The sequence below is a fragment of the Pongo abelii genome, chromosome 4 (genome assembly GCF_028885655.2).
Source record: "Pongo abelii isolate AG06213 chromosome 4, NHGRI_mPonAbe1-v2.0_pri, whole genome shotgun sequence".
NCBI lineage: Eukaryota > Metazoa > Chordata > Mammalia > Primates > Hominidae > Pongo > Pongo abelii.
Genome location: NC_071989.2, coordinates 69,947,028 through 69,963,710, shown reverse-complemented (window position 1 = coordinate 69,963,710; position 16,683 = coordinate 69,947,028). Strand labels below are relative to the sequence as shown.

The following is a 16,683-nucleotide window of genomic DNA, read 5'->3' as shown; positions in this document are numbered from 1 at the left end:
TCCCCTTTTTCTCCGCCTCCAGCCTCAGCTAGGGTTTCCTCATTTCAGATTTTTCTACAACTCATTCCCAAATGAGTCACGCATGACGACAATTTCCACTCTGCTATGTCAGCCTGGAGATGTACCCCAAGTGATGGCATCTGCTCTCGGAAAGAAAGGTCATCGGTGCCACGACCAGCCCCGCTAGCCCAGAGCGGCCGGTGGGCTCCAGTCCCGAGAGTCAGGGCGCGCGGCGGAGGCGAGGCCGGGGCGGCCCCCGCCCTCCCGGCCGCTTCCCCCGCACCGCCCCGGCTCCTCCCTCCGGCCCTCGGCGGGCACCTGGCGGCGGCGGGCAGGGGGCGGCGCTGTGCGCGTCACGCGGCTGGGTGGGAGAGCGGGCAGGTGACACCCGGCGGCGTCCTCCCCTTTCCAACCCGGTCGGCGGCCGGGACAGCAGGGGCCGCTGTGAGGAGCTCCGCGCTCGCGCTGCCAGCCGCCGCCCTCTCTCCCGCGCGCGCCCGGCGCTTCGGCTCCGCTCTCTGTGCGGTGAGTGCGGGGCTCCAGGCCGGCAGGCAGGGGCCAAACTTTGCCGGCGCGCGGAGAAGAGACTGGGGAGGGAGGCAGAGCCGAGGGGAACGGCGTCGGGAGCGGCCGGATGGAGGAACTTGGGCGCGGCGCGCGAGAAGTAGGACCCGGGTGCGGGGGCCCCGGGAGCGGGCCAGACCCTCCCTGGGCTCGGGAGGCGTTTGGGAAGTTCTGTCCCCGCCGCCTGCGCGTGGGGAGGACCGAGGCCCTTTTCCGCCGGAGCGCGGGGCCGCGGCGCTCACCTGCGCCTTCTCCGGGAGCCCCCACCCGGCAGCATCCCGAAGGGAAGGTCGGGCCCGGTGGGCGCGCTGTGGAGTGGAGCCTGGACTGGGGTCCCGCGCGGCGCCGGCCCTGCGGAGCGGAGCGGGAGGGGCAGAGGTGCTCGCCGGCGGGACTGGGAGGGAGAAGGACCTGCTCGACCTTGGACGCGGAGGTCATTTTCCCAGCTCCGGGGTCTGGCCTCGCTGGCCACCCCCCACATTCCGGAGCCCCTTTCTTTCTGTTTCCTTCCTTCCCCTTTGGGCGCTTTTTTTGCTCCCGCGGCCGGATGAACTTGGGGCGCTGTCCCTTCGGCTCCCCGAGCCGCATCCTGTCTTGGTGGCTGCTGCTGGCCGAGAGGAGGCTGATGAATACAGAGCCGTGGAACAGGTCGTGCCGGAGATGGAAACAGGAAAGCCTGTTGTTTTGTCGTCCCAGGTATCGTTGGTTCTTTGGGAAATGGGCTTTCCCAGGTTTGTTGGGAAATGGGCTTTCCCCCTTCAAGTCAGCGCTGTTTCAAACTTCACCCGGCGCGGACAGAGCGCTCTTTGGAGCTCCCTGGGGAACTCGGGACGGGAAGGAGCGGGTCTTTACACCTGTCCTGCTCCCCGTGTAGTTAGTCCCGCGCCGACTGAAGAACAGTTTTAGCGACCCGAGTTCCTCGCCAGTGGTCTTTTCCCTCTTGCTACGATCTCCCCTCGGAAAGCATGTTCACTTAACCCTGTGCTCTCGGATTACCCTTTATTTCACTCCTCACTTTTATTGCTTACGTGCTCCCAAAGGGTCATCGATACCTGGTGACTGCCTCTGCGTTCTTACCACGCACCCGCTTATTCATTCCCTTTCTTTGTAGTTTTCCTTCGTACTACTGATCAGAAATTGGTCTCCCCAAGGTCACCGAGAACTAAATAAAATCCACCCCTCACCCCGTGGCAGACATTTATCAGTGCTTAGGTGCCAGGCACTGATGTCAGTTCTTGTGTTAAAGTTTTAAATCTTCACAACGATCCTGGGAAGTAGATATTAATATTATTCTCATTTTAATGATGAGGTAACTGAGGCACGGAGAGGTTAAGTAACTTGCCCAAGGCCACACCCATCTCAGCAGTAGGAGATTCCAGCTCTGGGGTTCTGTCTCCAGCACTGGAGCTGTTAACCACTGTCCTACACTGCCTCACGTAGAGTTCCTTTGCTCGCCCTTATTTTCTGAAGTCCCGTGCTGTTTCAGGCATCGCTGACCAGGCTGTCAATCTCAGGTACCTCTTTTCCTTCTTATGTGTCTTTATACTAGTTTAGGATCCCCACACCCTCCCCCCACCCCCCGCTTTTTTTTTTTTTTTTTGAGAAAAATAGATTTATGGGACTTTGTTACTTCATCTATCACCTGTATTTACCTGGCTTAAGATTCTGTGCTTTCCATGTCTTCTTCAGTTTTAGTGTAACATCTCTCAGTGCACATTATAATATTCCGCTTGGACTTGCCCAGCTTTTCCCCAAAACAGCTCTAGATGCTCATTTCCATTAAGGGTCCTGCCATTATCCTGGTCTCCAAGGTGCCGTGTCTCATGCCATTCCTCTCCCATTCGTTAAATATCTTCTATCCAATTTTTACGTGGTCTCTTCTAGCCTTTATCAGTCTCACCCACTCCCATCCTCTCTTCACCACTCTCCCTCTTCCCCACTTTGAACACATCATATGCCCTTCTCTACTATTTGTTATCATCGTTTATGTTTGCTTTCCACAAAAAGATTGCAAACAGCTTAGGACATTAAATCTTCAGGCCTTACAGCTAGTAGTTGCTTGATAAATGTAGAATATGATACAGTATAAATTTTGGTAGCACAGATCAGGCAGGTTTGATGATAGTGGAAATTTTTAAGCCAGGTTTTACAGGATGTTAAGGAGTTTGCATTGGTAAACGTGGAGGAGCTGGTAGACATTGTACATGAAGGGGAGAAAAGCCTGTGTTCACTCCATTGTCATAAACAGGTACCCAGCTGTTCTGATGAAACATTACATTTAGAGAGGTATAATGAAGCAGGGCAAATCAGCAGAGAACCATTTGTCCTTATCTTGACAAAACAAAATATGAAAACACATAAAGTTAAAAAAACCTTTTTATTGAAAAACATAGCACATACATAAAAGTGCATAAAACATAAATGGACAGATTAACACAGTAGATGTATTCAGCAATAGAACGGCTGTGTTATTCTGGCCATAGATAGGCTACAGTCAGGCCAAATAGGAATCTTTTCACAAAAACCTGTATAAGGTGAAGTGGGCCTGGACTGCTTCCAAGAGGCATTGCCAAGAAAGAATTGGCTGTGCGTGGAGAGGCTTGAGGAGCGAGAAAATAAGACTGGAAATTGGTACCAAAAGGATAAGATCAGGGAGCTAAGAAGGGAGTTCTGACCCACTGAGCGTAATTCTACCACAATGAATATTTAACCAGGTTGCCTTTGTCTCTCTCTTTTTTTCTATGCATATTTTCCTACATCATACTCCATATAGAATTTTAGTGTTCTCAGGCTGGGCATGGTGGTTCACCCCTGTAATCCCTGCACTTTGGGAGGCTGAGGCAGGTGGATCACCTTAGGTCATGAATTTGAGACCAGCCTGGCCAAAATGGTGAAACCCCATCTCTACTAAAAATACAAAAGTTAGCTGGGTGTGTTGGCACATGCCTGTAGTCCCAGCTACTTGGGAGACTGAGGCAGGAGAATCGCTTGAACCCAGGAGGCAGAGGTTGCAGTGAGCTGAGATCATGCCACTGCACTCCAACCTGGGCAACAAAGGAGACTCTGTCTTTAAAAAAAAAAAAAAAAAAAAAGAAAGTAATTTTTTTTTAGTATTCTGTGTTTTCCATATAATACCTAGTAAGCATTTTTCATCTTATGTGATTTTCAGAACTCGTATTGTTTGTATTCTAGTAGTTATAATGTGATTTACTTAACTAAAACTCTATTGTTGGACAAGTATATTAGCAACAAATTATAAACAACCTAAGTTATAGTGATACTTATCTTTGCAGCTGTATCATTTTACAAGTTGGGACTGGTTTCCTAATGATACTGTTTCAGAAGTAGAATTACTTTGTCAGCAAGTATGGTCATTTTTATGGTTCTCAATACACGTTGTCAGATTTCTAAAAGCAATTTTAAAAAGAGGATCAATGCATTTTGCCTAACTTTTCTCTCTATGAAGTAACAGCAATTCAATTAAACATGAACAGTATTATTAAATGTTGTATGAGTGTCCTCAGGCTGCCATAACAAAGTACCACCAACTGGGTAGCTTGAAAAAACAGCAATTTATTGTCTCACAGTTCTGGAGGCTACAAGTCTAAAATTAGGGTGTCAGCAGTGTTGAATCCTTCTGAAAGCTCTGAGGGAGAATTTGTTCCATGCTTCTCCTAGGTTCTGTTGACAGCAGCAATCTCTGGCATTCCTTGTGCTTGCATCACTCTAATCTCTGCCTCTGTCTTCATATGCATTCTCCCTTTGTGTCTGTGTCTTCACATAACCATCTTATAAACACACCAGTCATATTGGATTTAGGGCCCATCCCACTCCCGTATGACCTCATTTTAATATCTGCAAAAATTCAATGTCCAAATAATAGCACACTGTGAGGTATTGGGGGTTAGGATTTCAACATATCCTCTTTGGGGCACACAATTCAACCTGCCATAGGGTCTTCAAATATGCATAAAAGAAAGCGCCTATCTGCAAATAATTTCTAGGCAAATTGAGAAAGTAGGATTTTTTCTCATTTTTGAGATTTGTTTATTCTTCATGATGTGCCACTTGTGCTTATCAGTTTTAAGATATAGAAGGATGCTTTTCCCCCACCCCGAGACAGGGTCTCTCTCTGTCACCTAGGCGGGAGCACAGTGGCACAATCATGTCTTTCCGCAGCCTCAATCCCCAGACTCAAGCAATCCTCCCACTTCAGCCTCCCCAGTAGCTGGGACTACAGACACATGTCACCATGCCTGGTTAATTTTTTGTATGTTTTATAGAGACGGAGTCTCACTATGTTGCCCACATTGGTCTTGAACTCCTGGGCTGAAATGATTCTCCTGCCTCAGCCTCCCAAAGTGCTAGGATTACAGATGTGAGCCATTGCACATGGCCTGGAAGGTTGCTGTTTACCAAACACATAATTCCGGAGCCATGGGAAATGGTAGCGTGTTAAACTGAGAATAGCCAGAATTTCAGGAAGATACATCACATAGCATGGAAAGAAGCAAGCATGCCATAAACACACTTTTAGAAATATGTCTTACATGTGTTTCAGTGACTCATCCAATTTTGACCATGCACAGTTGCAAAAAGTTGAAAACTAATACCAGTTGGGCATTTTATATCATTGGTCTTCTAAAAAATTTGAAATTTCCATTATTTCTAATTGATTTCTAAAAGTACGTATTATTACATTGGCAAGTGAAATCACTCTTTTTGTAAATAATAGAAGTTGGCATACCATCGTAATTTCTTTTCTTTTCTTTCTTTTTTTTTTTTTTTTTATGAGACGGAATCTTGATCTGTCGACCAGTAAGGTTGTGCGATCTTGGCTCACTGCAACCTCTGCTTCCCAGGTTCAGTGATTCTCCTGCCTCAGCTTCCTGAGTAGCTGGGACTACAGGCTCATGCCACCATGCCCAGCTAATTATTTATTTATTTATTTTTGGTAGAGATGGGGTTTCACCATGTTGGCCAGTCTTTTCTCGAACTCCTGAACTCAGGTGATGATCCGCTCACCTCAGCCTCCCAAAGTGCTGGAATTACAGACGTGAGCCATCATGCCTGGCCCATCATAAATATATACATATATATATATATATTTATTTTATTTTTTGACAGTGTTTTGCTCTTGTCGCCTGGGCTGGAGTGCAATGGCACCATCTCTGCTCACTGCAACCTCTGCCTCCTGGGTTCAAGTGATTCTCCAGCCTCAGCCTCCTGAGTAGCTGGGATTACAGGCGCTCACCACCAAGACGGCTAATTTTTATATTTTTAGTAGAGACGGGGTTTCACTATGTTGGCCAGGCTGCTCTTGAACTCCTGACCTCAGGTGATCTGCCCTCCTCAGCCTCCCAAAGTCCTGGGATTACAGGCAGGAGCCACCACGCCCGACCCATAAATATTTTTAAACAGACTATTATTCAAATGAGATAAGTTTCCACATAGCTTACGAATTCCCCATGTTAAAGACAAATCTTAATTAATCTGGATAAGCAGCTACTTAAGCCATGAACACCAGCAGCCCTGCTTCTTGGACTTCCTAATATAGGGTAAAAGAGCCAAACCTAGATAAAACTGGGGAGTTTCAGAAGCTGCATACTCAACAAACATTTGAGTGTTAACTTTGTGTCAGGCAAAGTGGCTGGCAGATTGCTAAAGCCAGTCCAGGCCCATATGAGTTATAGACAAGTAAATGTAAGTTACAAAATTACAGTTCAGTATGATAAACTGTGCTGTGATATACACAGACCAGGTCCTGGGGAGGCAAGGCAGAGGTGGGCAGACAGGAAGTCCTTCTGAGAAGAAAGAAGGAAGAGTGCGAGTTAGGGCAGCTGAGAAATGGGATGAGGAGTGGGAAATAGAATCTAGGGAGAGAGTGCAGGTGCGATCAGGGAAATGCAGATACTTTAACCAAGAAGAGGGTGTGAGTTGAAGTTGCCTAGGCATGCAGAGGCCAGGCTTACTGAGAGCGTTTTTTGACCCCATAAAGGTTTTGAATTTTATCATAACGTCAGTGGGGAATCCTGGGAAGCCTGTAAGAAGGAAAAGGACGTGTTAAGATTTGTATCTCTCTAGTGCTTGCCATTTCACCTTTATGAAACCTCTCCTTCTCCCATCAGGCCTTTATCTCATTTCCCTATCTGATCTGGAAAGGACAGCTACCTTCCTTGTTTATATTAGATATCTTTTTTTTGAGACAGAGTTTTGCTCTTGTTGCCCAGGCTGGAGTGCAATGGCATGATCTTGGCTCACTGCAACCTCCACCTCCCGTGTTCAAGCGATTCTCCTGCCTCAGCCTCCCGAGTAGCTGGGATTACAGGCATGCACCATCATGCCTGGCTAATTTTGTATTTTTCGTACAGACGGGGTTTCTCCATGTTAGGTCAGGCTGGTCTCAAACTCCCAACCCCAGGTGATGCACCTGCCTTGGCCTCCTAAAGTGCTGGGATTACAGGCGTGAGCCACTGCGCCCAGCCTACATTAGATATCTTGATTATGCTTAGCTTGCATGTGAATTTTGAAACAGAAAATCAACTTCATGGGCATCATCTGTACCTCTGTCCTTACAGGATACTCAAGGCTGCATTTACATTTAAAACATCTTATTGAAAATTATAGGGTGAAAGGTTTGTCATCTTTTAGGCATAAGTAATAGTTGCAATTAATCTCTCTTTTTTTTTGAGGTGGAGTCTCACTGTGTCACCCAGTTTGAAGTGCAATGTTGCGATCTTGGCTCACTGCAACCTCTGCCTCCCAGGTTCAAGCAATTCTCCTGGTTCAGCCTCCTGACAAGCGCCGCCCACCGCCCTCCCCCCACCACCCCGCCCCTCTGCCCTACCACGCCTGCCTGGCTAATTTTTGTATTTTTAGTACAGACGGGGTTTCACCATGTTGGCCAGGCTGGTCTCGACTCCCGACCTCAGGTGATCTGCCCGCCTCCGCCTCCCAAAGTGCTGGGATTACAGGTGTGAGCCACCGCGCCTGGCCTGCAGTGAGTCTCTTTACATGTATTTTCTAATGAATCCTTTGAAGCCAGCAAAGTCTGGTTCATCATATGCACAGGTACAGAAAGGTGAAAAAAGCAGAAAGGGTGCTCAGGCTACACTGGTAGCAGTATGCAGCCAGGGTTTAAACCTAGGTGTAATTACAAGGTTTAGGCTCTTCCCACTCTGAATACTAACTCTGGGTTGATATTTTTGAGAATATAGGAGGCCGTAGGACTCTGATATCTTACAATAGTTTTGTGAGGGCGTAAGGGCAACCATAAAAATAAACCCAATTTAGATTTTTTAGGGTCAGTGGTAGAAATGTGAGATCTAGAAAAATAGTTTCACTAGCAGCCCTTTATCTAAATACAGCCCCGTCCCCCAACTCTTCTCCTTCTTTCTGTCCCAAATGTTTGGGTTTTGTCCTAATAGCACATTTGTGATTTGTTTGTGTGTTTATTTTAATTAAATGCTCTAACAAGGGCAGAACAAAAGTAAAGGGCACTTATTACTTAAGGGTGACTTATTTTAAGTCTGTTCAGGGGCTTCTCTGCCCCTCAGAGTCTTACCTGTCTTTTTGTACCTTCTTCAGGCAGACAGTGCTGTGTTGCATCCTGTAGGACAGAAAGATTTATGTCTCAGAAATAAACCAGCCAGTGAACAATGTTGACCCACATTTTAATCCCTTTGCTGCTTATCATTCAGTTAGCTAGAAAGCACAGCTGATAGCCTCACCCTTCATCCTCTTCTTTGTGTGTGACTAACAGGTGTAACTTTAACTTGAAGAAAGAAAGAAGATAGAAATGGCATTCCTAGGAATCCAGAGTCCAATGACTAATTATTCAGTAGCTTAGGGTGAGTTCCTGAGCAAATGTGGAATGGAATTTTTTAAATCAAGCTGTGAGAACCACTATTCATTCTTCAAAAGGAAAAAAATGGTAGTGGATGTGATATTTAACATACAATATAGTCAGTGTTTTTAAATAAAATGTATATATATATATGGTTGAACATATGCAATTGCCCTTTCTGTAGGTGAATAAACAGTTGGATGTTGGCAGTTTGCATATGGTTCATCCTGATTCAAATACAATACCGTTGACATCTAACAGTTGACCAATGAGCCTATGCTCTTCATTTCCCTATAAGCACATGGGGTGGTGCCCAGGCATGATGAACACTGGCTTCTAGTAGTCTCCTTCTTTCTCCAACTGCTGGGTTATTGGCTTAACAACAATTTATTGTATTTATTGCAAACATGTTAGTGCCAGTTATACTTGTTATTGTGATAGATAATCTAGATGTGCGTGAACTTATGAAACGTAAGTGAAAAAAAAGAATATTGTTATTGTGAAAGGAATGTTGAATTCTTTGGAGAAGTTCCGTAAAAGTGAGTCACTAAGGGGTCAGGAAAACTAAAAAAATCAGAAAGATGGCTGGGTGCAGCGGCTCATGCCTGTAATCCCACCACTTTGAGAAGCCTAGGTGGGAGGATCACTTGAGGACAGGAGTTCAAGACGAGCCCGGGCAACATAGTGACACATCCATTTCTACAAAAAATTTAAAAAATAACTGGGTGTGGTGGCATGCGTCTGTAGTCCTAGCTACTCCAGAGGCTGAAGTGGGAGGATCCCTTAAGTCCAGGAGGTCGAGGCTGCAGTGAGCTATGATTGCACCACTGTACTTCAGCCTCAATGACAGAGTGAGACCCTGTCTAAAAAAAAAATTTAAAAATAAAAACAGAAATTGTAAAAACTTGAAAAATATCCTGAGCTTGCCTTAAAAGTGTGTGTAGTTGTTTTATTTTGTTTTCAATTCACTTAGAAAGTTAAAACTGGAAATTGTAGAAGATTAAGTTCTAGGTATGGTTTATAGCAGAAAAATATTGGTGAGGAGCTCTTCCTCAAGGACAGTCTTGAGACTACTCTGTCTTTTTTTTTTTTTTCAAGATGGGATCTCACTGTGTCACCCAGGCTGGAGTGCAGTGGCTTGCTGTCAGCTCACTGCAGCCTCCACCTCCCGGGCTCAACTGATCCTCCCACTTCAGTCTGCCGTGTAACTCGGACTACAGGTGTGTGCCACCACGCCCGGCTAATTTTTGTATTTTGGTAGAGACAGGGTTTTGCTATGTTGCCCAAGCTTGTCTTGAACTCCTGAGCTCAAGTGATCTGCCCGCCTTGGCCTCCCAAAGTGCTAGAACTACAGGTGTGAGCCACTGTGCTCAGCCCTTGGGACTACCTTGGAAAATTGGAGAATTGATGCCTATTTATATATTTTTTTAAAAACTAAATGTTTATGGTATCTAAATAAATTTTTGATCCTTTGCTATAAATAAATTTTTAAAAATCAACTAACCAAAACTAGTCAGAATTCCTGCTCCTCCTGTTAGTCTGACTATAATAGTTTACGCTATAGTGTAGTAAGTAGTCAGAACCTTCGCTTAGAATTCCATATTAATGGTATATAATCAACTCATACTTCTTATTTTATATTATTTTTTGAGAGACAGGGTCTTACCATGTTGCCCAAGCTGATTTCAAACTTCTGGCATCAAACATTCCTCCCATCTCAGCCTCCCAAGTAGCTGGGATTACAGGTGTAAGCTACTCTGCCTGGCTCATGCTTCTTATTTTAAATTGGGCTTTCATTAATAACATCTATATTACATTGAAGTTTATTTTAATAATGTGAACCTGTCGGGCGCGGTGGCTCACGCCTGTAATCCCAGTACTTTGGGAGGCCAACGCAAGCGGATTACAAGGTCAGGAGATCGAGACCATCCTGGCTAACATGGTGAAACCCCGTCTCTACTAAAAATACAGAAACAAAATTAGCTGGGCGTGGTGGTGGGCACCTGTAATCCCAGCTACTTGGGAGGCTGAGGCAAGAGAATGGTGTGAACCCACGAGGCAGAGCTTGCAGTTAGCCAAGATCGTGCCACTGCACTCCAGCCTGGGCGACAGAGCGAGACTCCATCTCAAAAAAAAAATAATGTGAACCAATATGTAGAACTTAGAGCTGCTTCCTACCTGAATTAAATGGCTTACATAAAAACTGAAAGCAAAAATATATCATTAGCTAGAGTTTATTAAACTTGAAAAATTTATTAGTGTTATTAAGCTGACAAGTTGAATTGGCCAAGGTGTAACTTATTTTAGATTCAAATAGTAATTATAAAAGTATAGTTATTCTTTTCTGAAGTATTAGTAGGTTGATGAAAAAAGGCCAAACTTATAAAATGAGAAAAATAAAATAATATTTTATAATAATAGCAATTATTAAGCACTGGCTATATTCCAGCCACTGTGCTAAAGTCTATTTATGCCTCATCTCATTTAATCCTCACAGAAGCCCTAGAAGGTGGTATTGTTTCCATGTTATAAGCAAGGAAACTGATGCAAATAGAAGTGAAGAACCTTGCCGAAGGTCACATGATTAGTGATAGCACTGGGAATGAGACCTAGTTTAGTCTGAACTCCAGTGCTCATGCGCTTACTACTTTATAACTTAGTACTTTAAAACTGAATTTAATTTCTAATGTAGGTTTAATTTTTTCTCTTTTTTTAGTGTAAATAACTTATTTGGCAGATAATCCTAGACAGTACCAGAGGTTGGGGAGTGGGGAAGTGAGACAGGAAAAGGAGGCCACCAACACAGGGAGTGTTAATGAAGAGTCTGCTACCTCTGTGGGCACCTGGCGCTCAGTCCCATGGGACATCTCTCAGTGTCGTCCCACCCAAGGAGCTGAGAAGTGAAGCCTTTGCTGGGTCATGAGCATGTTGGTCATTTTTCAGAGAAACATCAGTGTTTTGAGCTGCAAAGGACCTGAGAGGTCACTCAGGCTGACCTCTTATACTGTTGAGGACACGAGGCCATTTTGTTTGGCCAAGACCACAATCCTATTTAGTATGTTGGGACCAGAAACAAGTTCTCCCAACTAGAGCCCAAGTGCTTTTGTAGCTGATAATCATATTTTCATCATTAGCCTTATTTCTGAATATGACTTGACACTGAATTTTTGAAGCTCTTGGATTGCCCCCCTCCATCTTTGTCTACAAGTAACAACATTAATTACTCCTACAGATGTTACTGTAGAATATGGCGAGGCGAGGATTATGCTTCCCCCGTGTTAAAAGTACAGAAACTGAAGCTCAAGTCAATGCAATGCTGTGCCTAGCCCTGAGGCCCATGTATTATAAAACCTAAGCCTGAACCATGAGTAAAGGTGTCAAAGAAAAAACTGTATTATTTTAGCAAAGGTGACTAAATTACCTAGCCCAAGCCATGGACTTTATCTAACAGCCCTCTTCCTTTTCTCCTTCTCTGCCCTTAGCACCTGAGTTTATCCCCATTAGGTGACTGCCTGAGTATCTCACTCATGGAAGTGGCATTTTTGGAATTGGGAAGGGGGAAGGTTAATGGAGAGTTAGTGCACATTGCTTTGATCTGCACTCTCAAAAAAAAAAAAAAAAAAAAAATCCGGCCGGGCGCGGTGGCTCATGCCTGTAATCCCAGCACTTTGGGAGGCTGAGGTGGGCAGATCACAAGGTCAAGAGATCAAGACCATCCTGGCCAACATGGTGAAACTCCATCTCTACTAAAAATACACAAATTAGCTGGGTGTGGTGGTGGGTGCCTGTAATCCCAGCAACTTGGGAGGCTAATGCAAGAGAATCGCTTGAACCTGGGAGGCAGAGGTTGCTGTGAGCCAAGGTGGTGCCACTGCACTCCAGCCTGGGCAACAGAGCGAGACTCCGTCTCAAAAAAAAAAAAAAAATCTATCAATCCCCAATCTTTAGGTTTTACTATTTCATCAGTAGACAGAGCACAGAGCAAGTAGGAGTTGCCATCTACTTATTAACAGGCAAATATGTGTTGCTGCTCAATTCTGATTGCAACACTGCCTGTGGTGTGTGCTCTGAATTCACTTTTAGAGACCAAAAATTCTGAGGCTCCAAGAAATTTAAGTGATTTTCCCCAAGGTCACCTGAGTGGTGGCTGGCAGACCTGGGTTCCTAGAATACAAAGATTCTGACTATACATCCTGCTGCTTACTACATGTTGCCTTAGAGTTTATTTTCTTATCTTCAGAAAAAAAGTGCTGGTTTGGGAGAGGCAGCTGATATGCTTATGAAATAGGAATATTGCAGATTTTAAATATGATCATATATAATTCACATTCTACTTTTTTCCCAGAAAGACTTGAAATGCTTACAATAAATATATTAAAATCCAAGCATAGAAGGGGAAAATCTAGGTAATGCAGTTGTGATAAATGGAACACTAGATTTTAACAGTTAGCCCGGAGCTTATATTGAAAGAGTAACCACAACTCTAATGGTTTTTTGCTTCTTTAAAAGCGTAAATATATAAGGCACTTTTTGTCCTAGAAGTAAAGTGCAAAAGGAATTTATCAAATTGGCACTCATAAAGAGGATCTTGAATTGCTTTATGGATAATACTTTAAGTTTTGCTAAAGATGCAAAAATATTTTAAAAATTAATATTGGTTCTTGATAACTCACTAATTGTGGATGTTAATGAAGGTAAACTCTTTAAAAGCATTTCTCTAAAACCTCCAGGGCTAGGCTAATAAGATTCTCCTGATGATGTATACAATAAAAACTCTAGCACTAGACAGAGCAGAGCCTTTTAAAACTTGAGGCTGGTCTATGGATGGACTTCAGAAGGTCCATAAACTCCCAAAACATCACATTTGTGTATAAATGTAATCTCTGGGGAGGTGGCCCATAGCACCATAGTCTCAAATTTTAAAAGCTATTGATTTAGAAAGGGATGAAGTAATATATGTAAAATGCTTAGTAAAATTTAACTTACTGTATACATTATAAAGGATTGGCCTTTAATGATAATATTGAAATTAGGCAGATTATGTTAACATGAACCAACTGTACAGACTTTATCCATGTTATAAGGACATGATTATTATAGACAGACACTAGAAAGAAGGTAATCTCCTGTGTCCATAGTAGTTTCATTTCTGTTGTCCTAGTTGTCTAGGAAGAAAGGTTTTTACTTTTTAAATGTTAAATCAGTATTCATTCATTTATGTAATAAACATTAGCTATTTGCAATGTGTTAGACACTGGACATATGAAATCTAGAAGTCATTTCTCCTCGTTTTTTTCTCTTTCTCATGCCCATATGTGAATTAGCAGCAATCATGTCAGCTATGTCAACAAAATCCATCCTGAACCATCTACTTCAGTAAACTTCTACTCCTGCTGTATTCCCACAATCAATTCTCTACCAAGCAAAAATTATTTTTTAAAACATAAGACAGATCATGTACTGCTTTGCTTAAAAGCCTCTGATGAGAGTTTCAGTTTCACAAGATGAAGAGTTCTGGAGTTGCATGGTAGTGATGGTTGCACAACAGTCTGAATGTATTTCATTTAATACTGAAATATACTTTTAAAAATGGTTAAGATGGTAAATTTTAAGTTATTTGTATTTTACTATAAATTTTAAAATTGAAAAATGGATAGTCATACTACCAAAAAAAAAAGAAAGAAAAGAAAAAAAGTGTCTGATGGTTTCCTCTTGCACCTAGAATAAAATCCAAGTACCTTACCTGAAGTTAGAAGACCGTCAATGCCCATCTGTCTGTGCCATCCAGCATCACTGTCTTTGTGCTCTGCTTTCTGTTCCTCTGCTGTTGTCCTTCAGGACCACTTGGCTGCCACATCCTCCCCAGTATCCTAGCTCTTTCTCACTACCCTTCTACTGTTGCAGCCCTTTGCCCCAGTTACTATTACTTCACTCTGTTGTCCTTTATTTTCTTCATGACTTTTGCCACTATTTGTCTTATTTATGTTTGTCTCTTTGTTTACTTGTATGTCTTCCCACAAGAATGTAAACTCCATGAAAGCAGGTATCTCACTGTATCCCTAGTGTCAAGAAGGCTGCTTGGCACATAGCAGGTGCCAAATATTTGTTGAATAAATGAATAGAGACATGGTCCCCTACCCCAAGGACCTGAGTGTTTCTGATACTGTTTGAGTCTCAGGAGCCCTGAGCTGTGGTTGTGAGCAAGGATTTTAAGAACCTGTCAGCCAGGCCTCACGTAGAGAATGGACAATGATTTCTCAAAATGAAATGATCAGGGGGAGGAGAAAGAGGAGCAGATGATGTAGGAGGCAAAGAGCCAAAATTACAGTAAATGTTTCGTCTATTCAAGGGTAGAATAAACTTTTTCTCTCTTCTATCTCCCTACCCATCTAAAATAAAAACAAGATAAAACAAAAATATAACTATATATCAGTAGCCACTCATGAACCTTGCCTAAGCCAAATGTAAAATGAAAGTGGTGTAAGATATTGTATGTCACATTTCCAGAAATACCTGACTCCTGTTTATCATCTGCCCTTAGAGAGCCCATTATGAGCACTCAGTTGTATGAGTCAATATGTCTGCCTTGCCAGAATGAGACCAAGATCTTACCAGCCTTTTTGTCATTCCAGAATTATCTTCTTCTCTAGTATGTCTTTCCCCTGTGACAATCAAAACTCACTCTTTCCATCCTGCTGTCACAAACAGGTAGATTTATAGACAACTGGGTTCTTGTGTTCATGCGTTCATTAATATTTTTCATGGTAAATATAAAAGATAGAGGGATTTATGATATAGACAGATTTTCTGTACTTGACATGCAAAAATCTTCCATGTAATCTGAAAATTCAGATCATTTTTTGACTATATTAATAATATATGCTGACTTTAAAAATATAGAGAACTTCTAACAGAAAATAACAAATAAAAATCTTATGACATCAAAGAAAACAGATATCCCTTATAATCTTACCAACCAGAAATAACAATTGCTAACATTTTGATAAACTGCTTTGCGGCTTCTTGTAGCCTTTTAAAAAAGGTTGTTAAAGTTTTTCTCGAGGAAAAGAATTGGGAAATATTTAGATGAGGAACAAGAACCATCTCCTAGTATGCTTTTTTTTTTTTGTAAGCTCTAAACGTAAAATATAAACCTTTCCAACATGAACATTTTCTTTCTTTAAAAACTCTTATTGTAGAAATTTCTAAACATTTATAAAAGTAGAATGATGTAATGAACTGATATACTCATCACTCAGAATTACGGCTAATCTTATTTCATCTGTAAATATTCCAGTATACCTCTAAAAATAAGGACTTTAAAAAATTACAGCCATACCATTATCATGCCTAAGAAGTTAAAAATAATCACTTAATGTCATCAAATAGCCAATCAACCTGAAAATTTTTAAAAACCACCACTTTGTTATGACTAAAGTAGTGAGAGATTTTCGGGTAATAGGATGATATGCAGTCTAAGTAGCAAATTACATAAATATCACAAGAAAAGTTTTAAAACAATACGAGTAATTTATTTAGCTGTGCTTATTGCATATAGATAACTATTAATACATTAGTAAACAATCTGTCATTTTATATTTTAATAACTTTGCTATTTCTTTATTCTCATGGTTTAAATTCAAAATGCAGTGTTCACCTATGCCTAATGATTTTTTAAAAAATCTCTTATGCATTTTTGGGCTTAGCACAGGGAAAAAGTATGAACTGGATACATAAAAGTCAGCAGTGTGACATGTTTCCATAAGGTTCTATACTATGATACAGTTAATATATTTTTCTAAAGCTATAAATACTTTACCTGAAGTAAAGTAAAAATGAGCTGTTAGGCATATGCTTTGTTAAATTAATAAAGCAGAGAAAATCCATTTATTCTTAGAATTTCAGTAGTAGAAATAATTTTTGTGCTCTCAAAGATATATGTTAATTTTTAATGAAAAGTGCTAAATCTTCCACGTCTCTGCATAATTTATTCCTATTATAATTTTTACCACATGAGGGTGTAACAGAGAGAATGCAGGGAGCAGCAAAAAAATTTACTTGGCTGAAAGATTAGTTTATCAAGAATCAGAGTGCAAGGTGAGGGTGAGGGGTAAAAGGGGTCCTGGTAATGAAGCCCATGAGCAGGAATTCCAGCTTGGTTCCAGACTCCACTAACAAATTGCTAGAGGGTTCTGAAAAGACAAGGGTCCTGGTGAGAGGTGCTTTGAGCTGGGGATTCACATTGCTGCCTCGACACACTGTTAGGGGAGAGG

General features: G+C 42.3%; 1 protein-coding gene across 4 annotated transcripts in view; it reads left to right on the top strand.

The window, feature by feature from the left end:
* The first annotated feature begins 408 nt into the window (after nucleotides 1-408).
* ELOVL7 (ELOVL fatty acid elongase 7) overlaps nucleotides 409-16,683 on the top strand; it is a 91,163-nt gene continuing 74,888 nt past the window's right edge. For 2 of the 4 annotated variants that reach the window (XM_054555592.1, XM_002815586.5), the window contains exon 1: nucleotides 409-525. The gene's annotated coding sequence lies outside the window, so the exon portion shown is untranslated. The other 2 variants (XM_054555593.2, XM_054555594.1) reach the window with 2 other exon arrangements.